Source organism: Mastomys coucha, unplaced genomic scaffold, assembly GCF_008632895.1.
Source record: "Mastomys coucha isolate ucsf_1 unplaced genomic scaffold, UCSF_Mcou_1 pScaffold9, whole genome shotgun sequence".
Lineage (NCBI taxonomy): Eukaryota > Metazoa > Chordata > Mammalia > Rodentia > Muridae > Mastomys > Mastomys coucha.
The window spans coordinates 11,012,286-11,034,108 of record NW_022196915.1 but is presented as its reverse complement, the minus strand read 5'-3'; the positions used below and the strand labels follow the sequence as shown (position 1 = coordinate 11,034,108).

Sequence of the window (21,823 nt, the reverse complement as noted above, 5' to 3'; positions counted from 1 at the left end):
CTGTTTTCCCTCTCTGTTTCTGTTTCTCTATTGGTGAAGTGGAAAGAGTTATGGAATTTGATATTGTGAGAATTAGGAGAGTTCCAGTCTGTGAGGTTTTGCAAGTGGTGCCTGGCAAACATAAATACTGGGTAAGTCCAGCTTTTATCTTTGTTATTGTCACAAGCCTGTGGCTCAGTGCCACCCTGGGGATACATGTGTCTATAATGTCCCATTTAAAGCAAATTGTTCACCCAGATAATGGCTAAAATACTTGCCATACCCTCCCATCCCCCCAAGCCCCCATACCTTCACATTTCGGAAGTTCTTATCTGTCAGAAGTAAGCATAGAGATTATGTATATTTTGTGATCTTTAGCAGGATCTGACCTTGTGGGGACACACTGAACAGGTGTACACCACTTTAGGTGTTGGCAAGTCATGTGGTGAGTGGCATGTGATATGAGTTTCACGTCATAGGCATTGGTAGTAGGACAAGATGATTGTAAATAAGAGTTGAGCCATTGTTGCTGGGCTCAGAAGTTGGCTTCCCTGGGGGGGCCTGGTCTCTTGGAGCAGATGGAATCAGAGGCTGCTTGTGGGTCAGTCAGTATGTGATGTTGTACTCCAGCTGCCTGCAGCAACTCAAGGCCACAAAACAAGTCTCACTGTGAAGATTTCCTTTTTAGGTTTATTTTTATTTTATGTGATAAGTGTTTTGCCTGTATGTATGGATATCACATGCAGTGCCCATGTAGGCTACAAGAATGTCAGATCTCTTAGAGCTGTAGTTATAGGTGGTTGCGAGCCATAATGTATTGCTAAAAACTGTATCTGGGCCCTCTGTAAGAGCAGCAAATGCTTCATCCATTGAGCCATCTTTCCAGCCTGTGGTGGTTTGAATGTGCTTGGCCCAGGGAATGATGGCACTGTTAGGAGGTGTAGCCTTGTTGAAGTAGGTGTGGCTTTGTTGGAGGAAGTATGTCACTGTTGGGGCTGGACAATGAGATCTTCCTCCTAACCACATGGGAGCCAGTCTGCTCCTAGTAGCCTTCAGGTGAAGATGTAGAATTCTCAGCTCCTACACCATGCTTGCCTGGACACAGCCATGTTCCCAACTTGATGATAATGGACTGAAACTCTGAACCTGTAAGCCATCCCCAATTAAATGTTGTCTTTTGTAAGAGATGCCTTGGTCCTGGTGTCTCTTCACAGCAATAAACCCTAACTAAGACACAGGCCCAACAACAGAGGTGTCTGCTGCTTCCATTCTATGCTGCCTGTGCTTCTCCGTGACAGATGCCTTTCTTGCTGTTCTCTGGCAGGTGTGGTGAGGAGCAACACCAAACTAAGCCTTGATCTCTGGCCCTTTCCTGTCACTGAGACTGGCAGGGAATAGATGGAAATTGTTAGTGACTGTGGCAATAGGGCTGTGGGAGCTCCTGCCTCAGCTGATGGGGCTGCCCCAGAATTACTTCAGAATGCCCCAGAATACCTTTACCAAAGCCTTGCCCCAAGGTTTCTGTCCTGAGTGTCAGGCTCTCCTGCAAGTCCGGAGGGGAAGATCCGGGATACATTGCCATGTCCTGTGTTGGAGAGGAGGCAGGGTGGGTGGGTGTCCATCCCCGAAGAGCAGACTATGCAGATGCATGAGTTTGAGCTTCTGGTTACCAAGGCAATAGTACCATGGGACAGGTGAGAGGCATACATGATAGGTGACAGTGTGTCCCTTAAAATGAATGGTTGCCGAGTGTGGTAGTGCACACATTTAATCCCAGTACTTAGGAGGCCGAGACAGGCAGATCCCTAAGTTTGATTCCAGCTTAGTGTATACAGTTCAGGCAAGCTAAGGCTACACAGTAAGCCCTGTCTTAAAACAGCAATAGCAACAAGCAAACGTTTTTGCCTTGGCAGAAGTGTAAGCAAGCCAGGAGCTGGATGATGCAGTAAGCAATAGGGTGAGATGTCTGATAACATACACCGCCTACCTTGCAAGAACACAGACCATCCTTACATCTGTGCTGTAGGCAGGGAACTGGGCTGAAGAGGAAATAAAAGGCAAGGGAAAGAAACACGTTGCTTTCTTGTTGCTGTCTTCCAGAGAGAGCCTCGGCTTTGCCCTGTTACTAGCCTCTGACGCTATGGCAGCGTCTGTGGGGCTGGGCTGGGCTGGGCTGGGCTGGGCTGGACTGGCAACCTCGGGCAGATTGCTCACACCAAAGGGGCTTACTGTAGTGCTGGTCATGCTGATTAAGCCACCCAGAAAGATGGGTGGATTGGCTGTGGTTTGTAGGACATTAGATGCAGTGGCAACAAGGTATTCTAGATAATCATCCAGGTGACTATAGAGCGAACCAGTGTCCCTTTAAACCTGGCATGGTGAACTTGTGTCACCTGGTCTTGCAAAACCCTTGTTCTTATGGAGGCCATAATGGAGGAGTATGGCGCTAACCCTTTAAGATAGTTCATTAGAAAAACAACTGCTCACTGTCACATGTGGGTCAAGCTCATGATGCTGGGTACTGCAAGGTGAATAACACCTTGGGAAATTTTAGCTTCCGGATGATAAAAATCCTCCCCAGGACCAGGCACAGCCTTTTTAGTCTCCAGAACCTAGTACCTAGTGCTTCTGGGCAGGGAGGGAGCTCCTTGCTGGGCATACTCAAACAGAACCCCAGACATGGCAGGGAAGGTGCCTTGCCATCTTCTTGAGTAAAGTAGATACCATTTGTGATTCTTCCAGATCCTCTATCACCAACTGAACTGGGTTTCGAGTTTTACATCATCTGATGCTAGTAATTAAAATGAAAAGATTTCTTGTTTAAAAAAATAATCACAGGCTAGATAATCTTGGACCATGGATGTTTCAGATTGTAGAGTTTTCCTAATTTGGGAATATTTATGTAGGCTTTACTGGTTGAAAATTCCAAATTTTTAATAACAAATGCTTCAGGATGCTCAAATGAACAACACTTTTCTAGAGAACTTGGAAGACAGGAAGGGAGCAAAAGAGAAATAAGGCAGATAGTTTTACCTCCCCCCCCCAAAAAAAAAAACCAAACACTTTTTTTTTTTTTAAATGAAACAGGGTGAAGTAGGCTGGACCATACCTGTAGCCTCAGCACTTGGAAGATAACAGCTCAGTAGTTCGAAGGCAGCTTTGACTATATAGTGGGTTAGAGGCTACCCTGGGCTATGTATCGCATACATATGTATCTCCCTGTCTCATCAAAACAAAACAAAAAGCCACAACAAACTATGAATAATTCTTAAAAGAAGAAGAAAACCAAACCAACCCCCCCCCAAACAAAACAAAACAAAACAACCCAAAAAACCCAAAAGAACTGCTGGAGAGATGGCTCAGCAGTTAAGAACACTGACTGCTCTTCCAGAGGCTCTGAATTCAATTCCCAGCAACCATGTGGTGACTGACAGTCATCTGCAATGGGATCCGATCCACTTTTCTGGTGTGTCTGAGGACAGTTATGATGTACTCACATACATAAAATAAGTAAAATGTGTAAAACAAACAAACAAACAAACAAACAAACACCCTTCCCCACAAAGAAGGAAAAACCAGATTATATCAAACTAGAAGTTCCTCATTCTCTGAGGAAGTGAGAGCTCAGCTCCTTACACACACGGGTCCTTACCCACATCTTTCATCCTCTGATAAGCCCTGGAAGCAGTGCTGTGAGGTCAATCTGTGTGCATGTTTTCAAGGATATAGGAATCGATTGCTGAGCTGGGAACTCATTGTCTTCTCAGCCTCTCCAGGCTCACTCAGTCTGACTCCTTCAGAATCACTTGGGAACTTCTGAAAGTCATCCTGTCAAACTTTCCTGAATCAGAACCCAGGAGTGGCCTGGCCCTCAGGAAGTCATTTTGCCTATATGATTATTTATTTGGGGTGATGTTGGGGATAGAACCTAGGTCTCAGGTATGCTAGACGAGTGCTCTACTACTGAGCCACACCCCAAGTCTCTAGCTCTGGTTGGGATTTGAAGATGTGCTGCATCTTCTCAGTGCCTGCACCCATCTAAGAAGGGATGCAGAGGTTACGTGTGTTCTGTCATGCTCATGAAATCCTTGGTTTGAGTGCCAGTCCCAGGCTAGGTGGATATGAGGCCTGCCCAGTTAAGGGGCACAGCTCTCCCATCTGGGAACTGGAAGTTTCAGAGTGGCTTTGATCAGTCTGGGTGTTCTAATGTAAACATAAGTTTCTCTCATTGATATCACCAGGTGAGAAGGATGTCACAGTTGACTTTGGGGCTGTGCTGCTAGCTCTGGGAATTGAACTCCGAGAGAAGTGGGTCAGGACAGAGGGCTCGTCTTTCTACCTCTTTCCCCAAAGGGATCTCTGGCTTATACACCACTGGAGCCAGGCACTGTGTCCCAGGCCTGTCAACCCTGACCTCTGTCACTCCAGCATCAGAGTAGCTGCATCTACACCTTGTCACATCCTGTCTTAGGAATGAGGGTGGCAGGGCGCCAGAGTAGGAGGATACAGAGGAGACCCTGAAGCCCCTTTCAGGCACAGCTCCTACAGTTCACTGAGACCACTTTTCTCCTGGTGGGTAGGGGTTTCCTTGGTGGCTACAGCTTCATCACATGGACCCTTCTGTTGCTGTCCAAAGGTTTAGCCAGCCAGTGCTGAACTCTGCCAGTGTAACTTCTGGGAGACCAGCCACTCTGTTTAATGCTATCACAGTGAATGTCAGATCTGCTGTGCCTGCCCTGTGTGCTGGGGTTTGTAAGTCTAGAGGAGTAGCATATGTTTGTTTACTTATTCACTACAACAGAGTGCATGGCGGTGGTGGTGTAGAAAATTTTAATCCCAGTTTAGGGTTTCCACCCCACCTTTGACCATTTAGTTACCAGATAAAAAAAAAAAAACCACACACAACTTTTATTATTTACAATAAGCCTTAATCAGCACTAGATCTGGGCAGAGATCTACCCTCTGTGACATAAAGTCTATTTCCTATTGATAACCCCAAGTTATTACTTGCTATGTTTCATCTGGGCTGCTCTTAACTCCAATTGGCCACCCTCATGTGGCCATTTTTCTTTGACCCTTAACCCATGGTGACTTTCTCTTCCATTCTTCTTCTCTTATGGATCTCCTCCAACTCCTCAGGCCCAGCCAGCATCTTTATTCAGCAATCAGAAATAACTTGGGGGGCTGGAGAGATGGTTAAGAGCACCAACTGCTCTTCTAAAGGTCCTGAGTTCAAATCCCAGCAACCATGTGGTAGCTCATAACCATCTGTAGTGAGATCTAATGCCCTCTTCTGGTGTGTCTGAAGACAGCTACAGTGTACTCACATATAAAAATAAATAAATAAAAAAAAGAACTAACTTGGGGGCAAGGTCACATAGTGTCACTTGGGTCTGCACTTGGGTGCAGACTCTCTTGTCCCTGGAGCAACCAGGTCTTGAGGAACTAGTGTTAGCATTAGAATACAGCAGCCACAGGCCAACCAGGTGGTGTCTGGAAGGTCTATCCAAAGCCAGAAGCTGATGACAGCCAGGCAGCTGGGAACCCAGCTGTGCTCTCTTGAGAGTAGAAACACACCTGTGAGGAAGAGGGTTGGTTGGTTTGGTTGGTTTGTTTTTGTTTTATTTTAAGACACAGTTGGGGTGAAGCTCAATCTCAGGGAGGAGATAACTTGAGAGCTGATCTTGGAGGACTGAGTTGCTTCCAGGCAGAGAAGAAGATTTCTGAGTGTACAGTGGGTAACACAGGCGCCGAGGTGACCTGATTAGGGAAGGAAAGAGTTGGAGAAGGAGGTAGGGGCCTTGCCTTGGACCTGGCCTACCGTTTCTGGACTGCATGGCTTAGGCACATTGCTCTTACCTGTAGGGTACGGGTGACAGGACAGACTCTAGAGTGCATTTAAAAGACTGTGTAGATAATCCTACATAGTAGACAGTCAGGTGCTCATCAGGTGCTTCTGCCTTCAAATGCTTGGTGAGCCTTGTTAACTTTATCCTACTTAGTATTCCAGAGGGAGCCATGAGAGGCTGTGGAAGAGGAGTGTGATAGTTTACCATCTCTTTTGTCTTATGCCCAGGGGTGTGTGTGTGTGTGTGTGTGTGTGTGTGTGTGTGTGTAAGACAACCATGTGATCTGGGGGAAGAAGCTTTGGGGCATAAAGTCTTGGGGCTCGTGTTGGTTAGCTTTATGCCAACTTGACACAAGCTAAAGTCATCCGAGAGGAGGGAATTTCAATTAAGAAAATGTCTCCAAGCTGGGCAGTGGTGGCATACGTCTTTAATCCTAGCACTTGGCTGGCAGAGGCAGGCGGATTTCTGAGTTCAAGGCCAGCCTGGTCTACAGAGTGAGTTCCAGGAAAGACAGGGCTACATACACAGAGAAACCCTGTCTCGAAAAACCAAAAAAAAAAAAAAAAAAAAAAAAAAAAAAAAAAAAAAAAAAGAAAAAAAAAAAGAAAATGTCTCCATAAGACTCCATAAGATCTGACTATATGTAGGCAGCCTGTAGGGCATGTTCTTAATTAATGATTGATGGAAAGGGCCCAGCCCATTGTGGGTGGTGCTACCCCTGGGCTGGTGGTCCTGGGTTCTATAAGAAAGCAGGCTTAGCAAGCTGTGAGAAGCAAGCCAGTAAGTGGCACCCCTCCATGGCCTCTGTATCAGCTCCTGCCTTCAGGTTCCTGCCTTGGTTGAGTTCCTGTCCTGATTACCTTTGGTGATGAACTATGATGTGGAATCATAAGCCATATAAACCCTTTCCTCCCCAAGCTGCTTTGGTCATGCTGTTTTACCATATAATAGCAACCCTAAGAAGACACGGCTGAAGACCAACATCAGGTTGATCTCATTATCCCACCCTTGACTCTGCTGGCTGCTGGGAAGTGCTGGAGCCTTGGCAGAGAGAGAGGTTTTGGTGAGAAAGCCTGGGTTAGATATGTATCCCTGGGAAGCCAGCTACTCTTGAAGTAGTAGCCCCACAGAGCTGGATACTTGCTGAGTGGGAATCCAGCTATGACAAAGAAAGGCAAATGTCATCAGTGGGTAGAAAGCTGGGCCAGAGCCTGTGCACATAGGGCACTTGGGTGTGATTGGACCATGGCCAACACTCACTGTGCTGCCAGGGAACTCATGTGGACCCTTTATTAAATCCTCTAGCGTTGCTAGAGAAAAATCTGTTCTGTTCCAGCTTTACAGATGGGGACTGGAGTACAGAGTCTAAGGCACCAGGCTAGTGGGGTCATGCTTTGTCTCCTGGATCCTGGGTTCAAGAGCACCCCATTGAGCTGGGGTGGGAATTGAAATATTTGGGGGTGGTGTGAAGTTTGGAGTTGATTTTTTTCCCCCTCTGTCTTCTTTTGTTGGAGACAGTGCCTCACTTTGTAGCTTTGGCGGGCTGGAACTATGTAGCTTATCTCAGGTTGACCTCAACCTCTCACCTATTCTCCTGTGTCAGCCCTCCAGTGTTGGAATTATAGGAGCGAGCTACATACCCAGCCAGGGTTTGGAGTTTTTAGCCACCAGTTTCTTCTGGCAGGTTTCTGTGACCTGTAAAGCAGAGACACATGATAGAGCTAGCTGGTGGTTAGTGGGACTGCTACCTCTGGAAGTTTCGAGCTCCTCAGCTTGAAAGGCCTTGGTGGCTTTCTGTCCTGTCCTAGCTATTACAAGAGAGGGAGCCAGTACCTGTGTTTCTAAGGTGACGGGTTACGTCTGACCTCATCCTTGCTAATCTCAAGACTTCCCCATTCTTCCATATGTGTTCATGCGTGTGTGCACACCCCCTGTCAAAGTCCTTGGTACTGTGTTGTAGCCCATTGATGTGAACAGGGGTATATCTCAGTGAGTCAAAGAGATGGTTGCTGTTGTGTCTTGGATAACTGCAGGGATTTCAGTGGGACAGTGTCTTCCAGGCTGGCCTCCAGTCAGCAGGCAGTGTGGAGGAGTGGCCATTCTGCTTCCTTCTCTCTAGTCTGTCAGGATTCTTCACCCTGCCGAGCTTATTTGCCTGTAAAACCCAAGCAGCCAGCAGACCTCCAAGAGGAAGATCTTAGGACTGCTACTCATACTCAGACCCCTCCTGGGTTTCCATCTTCAGATCTTGGTGTTCAGCCTCCAGTGATCCTGCACAGCTCAGGAGCAAGTCCTTAAGAGGGCCGGGGACCACTTCCTCAGGTGCATACAGCAAGGTCCCTAGCCCTGAGGAACAGGCCTGGAGTCCAGCCTGGTGACTCACGTGCCCTGGGGAGTTGCTTCTGCACTGATGCCAGCTGGTGTCTTCTGGGGTCGGATTAAAAGATAACTGTTGGAGGGTTGAAACAAGCTTTAGTAAGCAACCCTGGGCAGCTCTCTAGAGTGCAGCCCTGTTCCGGTCCCTCTGCTCCCCCTCCCTCTAGCTCCTTCCTTTCTCCCCTCCCATGCTCTACCTAGAAGCCAGTCAGCCAGCCCATCTCCAGATGATGTTGCAACCTGTCACCCTAGGTTTTTGTCACCAGCCTCTTTGCAGAGGAGTTCTTCAATACTAGGGAGCACTTCCAACACATCTGGCGTCCTTTCCCGCTTCATTCCAGGTAAAGCAAAGGCCACAGGGTACTTACTACCTTCCAATTATCGTGGGGAATGGGAGTGTGGAAAGAATTTCAGGTTTTTTGAGTGGGCCGGCTGCAGGGAAGTGTTGGACTATCTCAACTAGGCCAGGCCAGGTCTGATGGTCACACGATACAGACGCTGATAGAGACGCTCTTCCCTGATGGAGGAGGCTCTCCTGTCATGGGAAGGAAGGTGCTTGTCTCAGCAGCAACTGTGCAGCCTGTTTGGAGTGTGTGTGGGTGGTTCCTAGAGCCTCAGTGGACTTTGGAGGGCAGTGGAACTGGAACTGGAGTTCAGCCATTATCAGGTACCTGGAAGCAAGGGGACAGAGTATTCTGGAAACCATGCTCTTTTTGGTATATTTCCTATTTTGTAATTAGGACGTAGCACTATAGTTTTTTTTTTTTTTTTTTTTTTTTTTTTTTTTTTTTTTATGCAATAGTTTTCCATCTGGGTACACAAAACACAGTGACGCTCATGCAGTGTTGCTGGCCTGGCTTTAAACCAACAGTTAAATGACCTGTCTGGGCTGTGGAGTGTTTACTTCGGGTTTTTTCCTGTCCACTTCCCTCCCATCTCCTTTTAAAGTTTCCCTTGGACCTTGCCATGTCCATTCCCACGTCACCACATGTAACTGAGACTTCTGTTGTTGTTGTTGTTGTTATTGTTGTTATTGAGACATGTAACCTGCTATGCAGACCAGGCTGGCCTTGAACTCACAGAGATTCACCTGCCGATGCTCTCTGAATTCTGGGATTAAAGGCATATACTACCATGCCTTAAACACTTAAAATTTTAACTTTTTTTTTTTGAGATGATTATAATTATATTATTTCCCCTTCCCTTTCCTCCTTTGAAACTGTCCCATATACTGCTTCTTGCTGTCTTTCAAACTCATTGCCTCTTTATTTCATAGATTATTATATATGCTTATAGGTATATGTATATACATATGTATTCCTAAATATAACCTAATCAGCCTATATAATGTTACTTGTATGTGTGTTTTCAGGGCTGACATTCTTTTAATGGCACTGTTCTCTCTCTCTCCTCTCCCCCGCCCCTCCTCTTCCTCCCCCTTCTTCCCCCTTCCTGCCCTTCTTCCTCTCCTCTCCCTTCCCCTCTCCCTCCCTTAAGTTAGGGTATTGCAGAACAAGGTGGCCTTAAACACATGATCCTCCTGCCTCAGTTACTCCCAAACACTGAGATTGCAAGTGGCATTTTGTTTTGAAAATTTGCAGACCCCCAGAAAGGTCAGAAGGATCTAGGAAAAGCACTTGTGTGGGCCACATGGAGTTCACCAGTCTTAGCACCTGCTTGGTCCTTCTACTACTTTCTCTTTTCCTTCTGGCTCTGTGCATCAGCCTCTCCCCACACCCTACCCCTTCATTAAATCAGACTTGTAGCCCTCAAGACATTTAACCCTAAATCCTGAAAAATGTGTCACATGGAGGTATGCTTGAAAGAGGACACTGTCCCTGTTTGTGTGACATATCTTTGTAGTCACGACAGAAAACTTCAGCCCAGATGCAGCCATATCCTCTAGGCTGTTCCCCTTTGCTTTTTAGCGTCCTGTGCTTCTCTTCTGAGCTACACACCCATAGCCTTACTTGGTTTTCACCTCTTGTCCCCGATTTTCTATGTACCCCTCTTATAGTTTTTTTTTTCCTTTAAATTGAGCCTCTAATAGACATTGCATTTGGTTTCTGTGCTAGTATTACATTTGAAAAAAACAGTCAACTGGGTGTGATGATGTACTCCTTTAATCCCAGCACTGGGAAGGTAGAGAGTGGTTGATCTTTGTGTTCAAGGCCAACCTGGTTTACAGAGCAAGTTCTGGGACAGTCGGGGCTACACAGAGAAATCCTGTTTCAAAAAAGCAAGCAAGCAAACAAACAAAAACGTCCAAATCAGAACAATGAAAACAACAATACCAAAAACAAAAACAAAACCCCACACAAGAACACCCCAGGGTTGACCCCAGTGATTGCCATGTCTGTGTTAGAATCCATTGTTATGACACTGACTTTTATACATGATTGATATCCCCCCAGGCAGTCTTATTATAATCCTCAAAACTTTCATGGTCCCCTGAGATCAGCTATCCTCTCTTCTAGAGAGTTTATTGTGACTCTGGAGACTTCTAATAAGCCTGCATGAAGTTGGTTCCTGTGTTCTGAATCTATCTCTTCCATTTACGAAGTGTGTGCTTGGACAGTTTAAACAATCATATTGAATTTTCAAGTACCCAGGGCTGAAATGCACCCTTGCCTTGAGTATTACAGATCATGTGAGTTAGGACAGAAGAGCCAGAAGCATCTTTCAGGAATCTGAGAGCTTTCTTCTGTCTTTGGGGTCAGGTAGCTGGTCTTAGTCTTTGGTTATCTTGCTTGGTCCTTGAATGGAGCCTTTGCAAAACAGCACAAAGCCTGAGGTGGAAGAAGGACTGGATGAGAGAGGAGGGGAGGGGAGGGGGAAGAGGGAGGGAAGGGATGATATAGGTTGGTTTAGCCTGCTGCATTGAATTAGGTCTGTTGATCAGAGCCTGCCCGGAGCCACTTCTGGAGAAGCCACATGGAGTGAGCCATTATAGGACTGGGTTGTTCTGGGAGCTGTCTCACTGTTTTCCTTCCCTTCCCTGAACTCACAATCACTTCTCTGGGAGGCTACCTTGAGGAAAACCCACAAAGGGAAGTGGAACCCTCTTCTCCACCATTTTAAGTGTGGAGATAGGACGGTGGCCTTGCTCCCTGGGTGGGAAAGAGCAGAGAGGGGACATGACCTTTGCGGGGCAAGGCACATACAGGAGGGGGTGTGGGGGTGGGGTGGGGTGGTGGGAGCAAGTTGAAATTGTATCCACCAAGAGAAAGAAAGCTGCCAGGCTAGCCAGGGGAGCTCCTTGAAGAGGGGATCCTGGAGTCTTTGTGGGGGGGTGGGGTGGGGGTGGGGGGGCTAGAGAAGGCCTCACTGAGTTAGGGAGCAATGAGCCAGGCTTGCCTCTGCCTGTAGAGCTTAAAGCCTAAAAGGGACCTCCAGAGGGAATGAGCACTGACTGAGAGGGCTGCGTATTTGGAAGAAAAAGCTTATTTGAGATTCTGACTCATTCTTCTCAACAATAGCAACCAAAAAGCATTCCTGTAGGACAATGGCCCCTCCCCCCCCAAAAAAATAAAGTACATGAAACCCCAGAGGGAGCTATGTGCACAGTGCCTGGGGAGGGTGGCACTTCATCATGTGTTAGGCATTATGCTAATTGTTTTCTTGGTTTCCTATCGGTTGGTCCAGGGCTGTGGATATGGTTGCATCCCTGTGTTATAGGTGAGGAGACTAAAGCAAAGGCTGGTTAAAGAATGAACCTGAGCTGGTTGGCTCATGCACTGGGATTCTTGACCAGGTAGTTGGGCTCCAGAGTTCACGCCAGTAGCAGCCCCAAGATCCTGGCTACCTTTGCACCCTTGTTGTATGTCTGTCTACACGTCCTGGTTCCAAGTAGGTGGTGGAGCATGTGGACCACCAGGCACCGGACATGGTAGGCCTGGTGTCATCTACACCATCTCATGCTTCCTATACAGGCCTGGAGCTAGTGACTTGGTGTTTAGGAAGGGGGTTTTGACCACTTTAGGTCCCAAGGGACAGAAAGGTGACCCCCATGTGTGAGGACCTGAGATGGCTGCTCTTGGGGAGGGGTAGTAGGATGGGTAGACTCAGCTCAGGAGAACGGCTCTCCCCTTATTGCAGTCTCTGTTACTCATATTCCCTCCAGAGAGAAGTAGGAAGCAGGGTGAGACCCAGCCCAGTGTTCTTGAGTTTCTGGTCCCTTTGTCTCCAAGCAGGGAACAACCTACAGTCACACTTGTCTGTTGCATCCAAGAAACTGGCTGTGGGTATTGCTGCCCAGCCAGACATGGCTTGTGGGCACTGCAGGTTGCATACAGGGTGTCTTGGAGCTGCCTCCTAGGTTTTGAGTAAGAGTTATTGTGTGAGTGGGGGACATTACAGATGTACCTCTGAAGCCTCCTGGGGCCTGTTTCCTATCTGCAGTGAAGTGGGGCTGATAGTGTTTGGTGTCTGTCTGTCCATTCTTACTGCTCAGCAGGATCAGAGAGGAAGAAATGGTTGCATTACTGGGGCTCTGAGAAGGACAGAGCAGAGGTGTGTGTGTATGTGTGTGTGTGTGTGTGTGTGTGTGTGTTCCTCACTGTACATTTGTGTTTCCTTCTTTCTCCTTTCTGGCCCTGATCCTGCCAGGTGAGAAGGGACACTTTTATCTTCTGATGAAGAGTACAGGACACTGAGGTTGAACCCAGGTGGCTATATGATCACATCTAAGTGTCAGGGGAGGATTGGGAGCCTTCCTTCCCCTCCCCCTCCGTTTCTTAGGGTCTAAGTATGAGTCTGAGTCCCTTCCCTCCCCCCTGTTGTCCCTTCCCCTCCTCTCCCTCTCCCCTCTCTTCCTTTCCCTCTCCCTTTTCCTCTCTCTTTCTTTGCAGTCTTCTTTCCTCCCCTCCTATCCCCTTCCCTCCTTTTCTCTTTTCCCTGAACTCAGGGGTTTATGTGTACTAGACAAGCACTTGACCAACTGGACTATATCTCCAGCTATGACCACAGTTTCTTCTCCTGTGTTCCTAGTGTCTCAAGGCACCACAGTTAGTGTATGGAAGCAGAGGTGTAATAGCTTGTAATTAACCCCACCTGACCCCTTCTGGTATCTGGAAGCCGAATACTGCCCATACTCCTGCCTGGCAGGTGAATTGCTAGACTGTGTAACTTAATACTACTTTACTAATTATCTGGTGTGGTCATAGTGCGCCCTTGTTACCACCCATCCACCAGGGTCACAGTTCCCGACTGGGCCAACTGGTTCCACTAATGCTCTAGGCACTCATGGGAAACAAATGGCTTTTGTGGTAGGTTGGTGTGTTCCAGCTTGACCATGTGTCTGCACTTAGGGCAACCGGCTGGGAACAGGTACCCAGAACAGACGATTTTTCTCCATGATGCTAATGTAGAGTCTCAGAGATTATCAGTCCTTTTCTGTTGTCATTGAAGACTTTTCTATTTCTGTCTAGAGACTTCACTGGTTTCCATACTTGCCCTTGTCTGGGGGCATCTGGGGGTTGTGGATCTTCCTGGACAGATGCTTAATCTGTCCCCTTAAATGTAAGGAGCTGACACTTTTGGAAACTCACTGTGTCAATTTTGACAACACTTTTTTTTTTTTTTTTTTTTTTTTTTTTTTTTTTTTTTGGAGACAGGGTTTCTCTGTGAAGCCCTGGCTGTCCTGGAACTCACTCTGTAGACCAGGCTGGCCTTGGAACTCAGAAATCCGCCTGCCTCTGCGTCCCAAGTGCTGGGATTAAAGGCGTGTGCTACCACCGCCTCTTCCTCTTTTCTTGAAAGGCTCTCTTCATCATCCCCCAAAGCAGTAATATTATTCACTAAGAAAGCACACACATTGAAGAGAAACTTTAGTTACAATAAGACATGAAACTTGAGGAAAGTGTCTTTATTAACAAATCAGGCTGGAGCTCAGAGATGTCCTCACTGGAGAATTTATTTTCTCCAAGTCTAGTGCTGGTACGGAAGTAGATTTCTGATCATTTGAATTACTAATGAAAATCTGAGATGTTACAGTTGCCACATATCACTTATTTTAGCACTTTCTAATATATGTTTTTTGAGGCTCTTTTAGGAGGAACCAGGAAAGGGCCTTAGGAGAAGAAAGTAGTTGGCTCTTTAAAATGGTTCCAGAAGAATGGATGTCATTGACAAACCTTGTCTATAAGCACCAGTGAAGATTGAATCATTCATTGTCTGTCTCTGTATCTCTCTGTCTGCTTCTCTGTATCTGTCTTTCTGTCTGTCTCTGTCTCTTTCTGTCTCTCTATCTTTCTGTTTGTGTCTCTGTCTCTCTCTGTCCATGTAGAGGCCAGAGGTCAACATTAGTTATCTGCTGCAATTGCTCTCTGCATTACTTTTTGATTTGACTAGACTGGGTCATGAACAAGCCCCAGGGATCCTCCTGTCTCCGCCTCTCCAATCACTGGGGTTACAGGAGCCTGCTGTTCCTACTAGCTTTTTATGTGGGTGCTGAGGATCAGATGAGGGTTCTTATCTCATGCTTGTGCAGAGAGCACTTTACTGACTGAGCTCTCTCTGGCCCTATTAGTAACACTCTTTATTCAAGACATTTGGTTTCTTACATTCTTTTGTTCCAGCTCCTTCTGTAAGACCTTGCAGGTCATCAGGAGGGAGGATATGTTAATACAGGGGTGGGGTGGGGAGGCTGTGGAGGGAGAAGAGCAGCGGGGTGACCCCTATATTTGTGATCCCCACCTCCAGTCCATGTATTCAGCTCTTTCTATATGCACTTCTTGCCTGCTCTGTGCTGGCATCCGGGAAGTCCTCCCTACTGGCCTGTCTCATCTTTATGCATCCACCATGTATAAAAAGCTGTCGGAAAATGAAAGAGTAAATTGTGTTCTCAGAGTGTTTGCCCCTGAGGAAAGTGCGTGTTTGTACAAAATTCTATCTGACAGTTTCCATTTAAGCCAAGAAGCCCGGAGTCCCGCAGGCCCTAGGAAATATGAAAATTGGTACTTTGTGGGGCTACTGCCGATGGTGACTCGCTGTTGGAGTCCCGTCTGCCATGAGAGATCTGAATTTGTCAGATGAAGATCGCTGGCGGGCTCTGGGTGGCTGCTGTTGCCACAAGCACACCCGCTGCTTGCCACTGTGGGACCTGTTTGTCTGCCCCTCAAGGTCTCCTCTTTGTTTTTCTTAAATGTGATGAAATGAAACGTGCTTTTAAAAATAGATAATTTCTGGTGATGGCCTAGGCCGGCTTCCTGGCTTCAGCCACCATATCTCTGCCTCCTTTATCTCATTTTGGCTGATGTGACATTGGCAGTAGCAACTTGGACTTTTTCTCTCTCTCTTATTCTTAGTAGTCTTTCCAGATACATTCCTTTTAATCATCCAATTTCTTTGCACAGATGCTGAATATCTAAAAGCATGTTTTAATTATGTTGGTTTACATTTTCTACTGACTTTTCCCCCTTTCTATTATCAAAGCAATATAGCCTTAATTAAAAGAAAGAAAAAAGAGAGAGTATATAATTGTTCCCAGTAAAGAGCTTTCTATATGTGTGTGCTTGGGGCTACACTGAGAGAGAGGTGGAGCGGATGGCTTCAGTGTGTACACACTGCATCCCTCAGGAACAGCCTGTCAGCCTCATGGGTGAGGAACAGGCAAGCCTAGAGTGGGGCTTACAAAACAGAGGCAGCTTGGTGGTTCTTATAGACATAGTGCTAGGAGGATGGTGTATTTGGTGGCTCTTGGCTTTTAGAATCCTGGGTTATTTTGTTAACTTCTGAGAGAGCCTCAGGGTTCTTAGCTATAGAATGGACCTGGGTTCTTAGCTATAAAAGGGACCGGGGGCAAGACCTCTCTCCCCAGCTTGCTTCAAGCTTAAAGGTGATGTTTCTGCTTGACTTGTGTTTTATGGTAGACATGTATACTAGGGTGGGCTACACACGGCCTGACGTTCCTGATCGCAGAATGGGCCTGCCTCTAGATCCTGTGAGTCTTTGGGGACTGGCATACTGTGGTTTTATTTGCTGCCCTTTGTGGTTGCAGATGTGGGTTTTTGGTTTTGATTTTTTTTTTTTTTACACAAAATAGGGAAATATTTTCACTTATTGCACAAGATCAACCCTCCTTCCCTAGGGCCCCATGTAAAAGATAACCCACATCCTCTTGCGCATTTGAAATACTTCTGCTCCCCTTCCCCATTTCCTGTGGTTGTCTCTGGGCAATCTGAAGACGCGGTAGGGCCAGATTTTGCCTGAGATGGGTGGAGGCGCTCTTTTTCCTGTGCTGGGAAAGAAGCTGCTGGACCTGTCAGCTCGTCCATGGAGGATGAGATTGGCTGTGTCCTTGGATCACAGTGAGCACTTGGGTCACTGAGATCATTAGGTGAAAAGCTTTGCTTTAGGTTTTTGTCATCCTGCTTTAGTGGGGCGGGAGGGTGACCTGTACAGCTGTAGCCCCTGACTGAGTGTGTGGGGGTGGCAACCCCTTGCTCAGTGTTCACCTGGAAACTCCTGCTGTGAACATGGCGGAGAAAACAAGGGAGAGCTAAGTGGATTCGTGTAGGGCTCTACTTGTCTTGTGTCCTGTAGTTTTGGGAACTGCCTCTTTTCTCTGAAGCCTATTGTTTGAGAATTGGTGCCAGGTGCTAGATAATTGGGCGTGGTGATTTCACACTCACCTTATCTGAGAGGATGTCTGGAACTGTGTGCTTTGGGCAGGGCTTTACAGAAAGAGTCAAAGTAAAGAAAAAGATAGATACCATTTTATTTTTCCTGGGGGATTCCTTTTACTCCTGTTCCTTTAAGAGGTGTGGAGAGGGCTGGAGAGATGGCTCACAAGCGAGAGCTCTTGCTGCTCAATCATGAGGGCCAGAGTTAGGTTCCTAGCACACATGCTGGTGCCTCACAAACACCTCTAATTCCAGTTTTACATAGTTCCAATGCCATCTTCTGTCCCCTGTGGGCATTTGTACAAATGTGTGCATACCCTCACACAGACCCAGAAATGTACATACTCGTAAATAAAATAAAACTTAAAAAGAAAGTTTGGAGAACAGATTGGATTTTAGAGTTTAATTCCAATTAGCAATTAATTATAGTGAGCCTACTGAGCACTATATACTTTAAAAATAGCTTCTGGAGGGGGGCCAGCCCATAGAAACCCAGGGGTGACACTCAGTTTTCCATCTTGTCCACGATAGAGATCACTAATAACACCGGGCTTCCTTCCAGATGTGGGTTCAGGCTTTTGGAGCACAGTGCTTCAGACAAGGGCATAGTGGTTCTCCCTAGGTGCCCCTGTTTGGTTTCTAGTTTTTAATATAAACTCTTTCTCTCCCTGATGGGAAAAATCAAGGCCAATTAATCATCTACTTAACTGCATCTTTGGGAGAGCATCTCTGACTTTCACAAAACTAACTCAAGTGTCTTTTGCACATGTGTAAGCGTGTGGAGGCCAGAGGACGAGCTCCTGTGAGAGAGGGTCTCTTAACTGGCTTGAGTAGGGTGGCCAGTGAGTCCCAGGCATCTACCTGTCTCTGCTTCTCTAGCACTGGGATATGATCATGTAACATCATACCAAGCTTTTTTTTTTTTTTTTTTTCATCATAGATTCTGGGATGGACTGTGGGGCTCAAACTTTGGTCCTCATGCAAGTACGGAAGCACTTCACTGACTGAGTCATCTCCCCAGTTCCCAAACTCCTCCCCCACCCCCCATCCTGACTCTTTGTAGTATGTGCCGATGTACATCAGCCCTCTCCAGCTCTCTCATGGTGCCTACTGGAACAGTCCACTCTCATTCTTTCTGTGCCTCTTCCAGAAAGTCTTCTTTCTCCCGCCTTCATAGGTGCATTGTCTGGAAGTTTGTCCTGTGGCCTATGCCAATGTCACTGCCCATCAGTGTTTAGGAAGTCCTGCATCTGGCCTCCCCTACTTCTGCTTGTACTTACCAACGGGCATCACATCAGCAGCCCGAGGTCCTGGACTTGTGTTGCACATCCTTCTCAGTGGGTTGCCTTAGGCTGGCATGGTCTCACTAGCTCAGGACTCATGTGAGTGTCAACAGGCTGTCTTCATAGGGTCTTTGCTATGAGTTGTTTGCAGTGCAGAGCAGTGGAAAACAGAGCCTCACAGCATTGGAGGCAAGTGCTTTAGCCCTGAACCACCTACCAACATGGAGACTTTTTCTTTAGTGCAGCCCTGGCTGCCTGTCTACTCACTCTGTAGACCAGGCTGGCCTTGAACTCAGAAATGAACTCAGAAATCCACCTGCCTCTGCCTCCCAAGTGCTGGGATTAAAGGTGTGCGCCACCACTACCCAGCCATTTTGATCATTTTTATCATTGCATGGATCCAGCCCCTTTTCAATTCTCTGCCCTTGCTAACAGTGTACCCTTCTTGGATACCAAACCCCTCAGCCTAATGTTCATAGCTGTCTCTTTCTCTTTCTCCCTCCCCCCACCCCCAACACACACACCCTTTCTCCTTTGGCTTTTGGACTACCCTCCCTGTACTAGCAGCTTAGGGGAACATCCTGAGTGATCTACTTACTCCCAGGTTCTGTCTTCCTCTTTTCTGTTCACTTGGAAGCCTAGCCTGCCTCCATACTGTCTCCATACTGTCTCCTCCTGTCTTCGCCTCTCATGTGCTCTCACTCTCTCACTCTCATGGGACTGTCAGAGTGCACTGTCTGGCTCAGCTCCAGCTCTAGCTGGAAGGCAGTGGAGTCTGTGGGACCCAGGGAGGAGTCTTCTTCTCTTGGTGGACATGGGAACTGAGGCCAGTGTGGGTGCAGGAGCTGGCCAAGTGGAGACTGTTCAGGGATCATCATCCTTTCTGTGTGGGTCCTAGGGCTCTAAGATAGTTTATTTCAAGACATGGATCATTCTTAATCATTGATAATATGGACTGACATGCCTTAATCTGTGTGTGCTGCATCCTGTGGCCATGGTCACCCCTCTTGTTTCCTGAAATGCCTGAGCTTTGTCCGCCAACAGTGTTGGGTCTCAGTGCATACAGCCTGGAACAGGGGCTGCCCTCAGTACAGTACTTTAGGAGGCTTCCTTAGTCCAGCGCCACAGGAGGTGAGCAGCAGACCGTGACTCTTACCACCCTCATCTTCCTTATCTCCATAGTCAGGGAGAGAGAGTGGCTTGCCCGTGAGGATCGCTCCATGTTCTATATTCTTCTCTAGGATGTTCTGCCCCCCTCAGAGCCCCAAGAGCCCAGACTTGAAGGGTAGCATGTGTGAAATATGTCCTACTCACCATTGGTAGCTCTACCCTAAACAAATCAAATAATCAAGAGCCTTGGTTTCCTCCTCTGTAAAATGGACCTAATGAGAACCTCAGGGTCATTGTGGGTGTTAACTGAAGCAATGTCTGCAGTGTGAGCCAAAGCATGCACAGTCCTAGCACTTACCAGGCTGAGGACCCATTAACAGCTATCATCAACTATTAGAGAGTGCCATGCAGTCTGCAGTTTCTTTATGGACTGTGACTTCATCACTGTCACAGCCTTCAATTTAGGTATTGCAGGAGTGGAGAGGGGAATGGTAGGAAGGGCCTGCCTCAGGCTGGTTCACCAGAATCTAATCTCAACAGCTCGTGTTTGGGACTGGCTATGTTAGGTGTTGTTTCAGACAGTCTCTGGAGCAATTCAGTTGATCCTCACAGGACTTTCTCAAGGAAAGCATTCCCGTCATCCCTATGTTACAGTAAATATATGGACATACAGAGAGCCCGAGGTTGAGGTATGGGTGGATTTGGGAGATAAGTTCAGGGGAGCTGGTGCTGGCTTCTCTGTGTTCAAGTCACTCCATCTCTTTTGGCCCTGAGGCTCAGATGGGAAGGACTGTCTCTTAACCCTCCTAGCAGGTGTGTAGCCTCTGGAGCTTCTGAGCCTGCTTCCTCTCAACTGACCTAGTGCCCTGAAGAGACATGCGTGAGTCTGGCAGTGATCGGACATGTGGGTTATAGTTCCTCAGGTGTGAGCTGGAGGAGGACCTCAGGGTTCGGCAGGCACCTGCTGCTGCTACCTGCTGTCCTGGGGCCTTGGAGCCCACTTGCCAGTGGTTGAGTGGTAGGGGCTAGCCTGCCTGTGGCCATGCTAGTTCAGTTCTTTTGAGTTTCCATGGTGAAAGGATGAGTCACCTAGCCCTTTACAATTCCAGGTGACTGGAGGGGTGGGTGACAGGACACTCCCTGGCCTTGCAGGCTGCTGAAAGGGGCCTGGGAGTCTGGGTTGTTCCCTTATCACCATAGTTCTGGAAGTTCTTTTGAAGTCTTCTTGGTGATCCAGGAGGACTGAGTCACACAGTAAACAGAATTAGCAGGCCTGGGCTCTTCTGAAGGATGTAGATAATGCTTGTGGGGGGGTCAGTCACCGAGTGTCTGTAGGTCAGCTGTCTCTCAGAGGTACCTATTTCCCCTAGGGCTTCTGTGGAAACTTCCATCCACAGCCCCACTCTCATCTCCCTGCTAACTGTGCTTCCTGTCCTTGGTCCCTGCACTACTAGTCTGTGTCCCCAAGTCCCCAGGGCTTCCTGGGAATGCAGTGCTAGGTCCTATCTTTTTTTTTGATTTTTTTCCCCGAGACAGGGTTTCTCTCTGTAGTCCTGGCTGTCCTGGAACTCACTCTGTAGACCAGGCTTGCCTTGAACTCAGAAATCCATCTGCCTCTGCCTCCCAAGTGCTGGGATTAAAGGCGTGTGCCACCACTGCCCGCCAGATCCTCAAGCAATTCCTCAGATGGCAGACAACCCACATAGGTGGCCCTCAAGCCCACACATCCATCTGCATGCAGCTGACCTCAAGCTTGTCTCCTGTTGGAATGTTCGATCTGCTTGGGATTTCACAGGCTGGCCTCAGGTAGCTTAATGTGAGGGACACTGGCCTGTTCTACAGTGTCCCACGGGTGGTCTGGGCTTGTGAGCAAAGCATGTTCCTCCACCACAGAAGCTTTTTAGGATGCCTTAGACTTCAGTTACCTGCAGAAGTCCCTTCTGGGAATTTGTGAAATTGTCACATTCTTATGGCCATTGTAGACAGACAGGCTAGTCAGGACATCTGAGTATACTGGCTGAGGTGGGACTCCTGTTGGCCTTCAGGTTTGATTGTAAAACCTCAGAGGGAGATGACTCCAGACAATTGTCTCTCAGGAAAGCTATCAGCTTTGAAAAGACACTGTGTGGCTTGTGGGGGAGGGGAAGTGGGGTGAGGTGGAGTTGTGGGAGGGGGAGAGAGCTAACTCTCCTGCCTTCTGCTAATAGTCCTGAGCACACGGGGGGGGGTTGGGGGGGGGGCTTAAAGACAATGGTCACAAAGACAAAACGCTGCTCAGACAGTATCATCTTTGGGCCCTTTCCCCCAGTGACGTCCAAGGCTCTAAGAACATTGTTAAAACTAGGCCTTGTTCAATCTTAATCAGTTCACAGGCCAGGAACCCTGCCAGCTGCCTGTGCTGAGGGGCCAGAAGGATGCCCAGAGATTCAAATAAAGATGTCACTCTGCTCCGGGGCAGGTCTCATAGCCCAGTCAGGACTTTGGGGACAGGAAAGAGGAACAGAATGTATTGGTTGCAAAAATGTGAAATGTACTCCCCCAGCTAGGGAGGACACTAGTCAGGGAGGAAAAAGTGCATCTGCCAAGCTTAATTAACAGTGGA

The 21,823-nt window shown here is 47.5% G+C and overlaps 1 protein-coding gene across 5 annotated transcripts in view; it reads left to right on the top strand.

The window, feature by feature from the left end:
- Dlg5 (discs large MAGUK scaffold protein 5) overlaps positions 1-21,823 on the top strand; it is a 110,453-nt gene that overhangs the window by 15,196 nt on the left and 73,434 nt on the right. The window lies entirely within an intron of this gene.